The sequence below is a fragment of the Limulus polyphemus genome, unplaced genomic scaffold, assembly GCF_000517525.1.
Source record: "Limulus polyphemus unplaced genomic scaffold, Limulus_polyphemus-2.1.2 Scaffold2123, whole genome shotgun sequence".
In the NCBI taxonomy this organism is placed as follows: Eukaryota; Metazoa; Arthropoda; class Merostomata; order Xiphosura; family Limulidae; genus Limulus; species Limulus polyphemus.
This window is the reverse complement of record NW_013667733.1, coordinates 30,173-30,745: the sequence shown is the minus strand read 5'-3', so window position 1 is coordinate 30,745 and position 573 is coordinate 30,173.

Genomic DNA, 573 nt, shown 5'->3' with positions numbered 1-573 from the left:
GATATTTTCCGTTTTGAGTTAATGATAATGACAAGGACTGGCAATGGACAATTTTCTTTGTGTTTTTTTAAGTCTCATAGTGAACGTGTACATAATGAAGAACGGCTATGAATGCTGGCTTAACCGCAGTTTTGGAGAAGCCTAACATTTGCAGGGCCTAAAGAATTCGTTGTTAAACGAATTCTATAAACTCCTCCAGAATTAACCTAGATTCAATCACTCATGGTTACAAAACAGATGTAGACTGCTAACGTTTTGTTTTTTTGTGTATTTTTTCAGGTACTTAAACTGACATAGAATGAATTACACGTGGGAAGTTTAACCGAAAAAATGTCATTATTTATTTTCAATGTTGTCATAACAGTTTGAATAAAAGCTTGGTACGTGTAGGTGTGTTTGCGCGCGATAGCGTGTCGTAAGGGCTAAATTGTAGTCACTATTATTTCTTCTTGTTTTTATTCTGGTCATAAGACTAGGTTGAATGATTAATGGTTTTGTACTTGACCACTTTATTAATCTAAGGACTAGTCCTTTTTTTTCGTTCTAATTTTTAATTTAGTATATAAGTGTCTT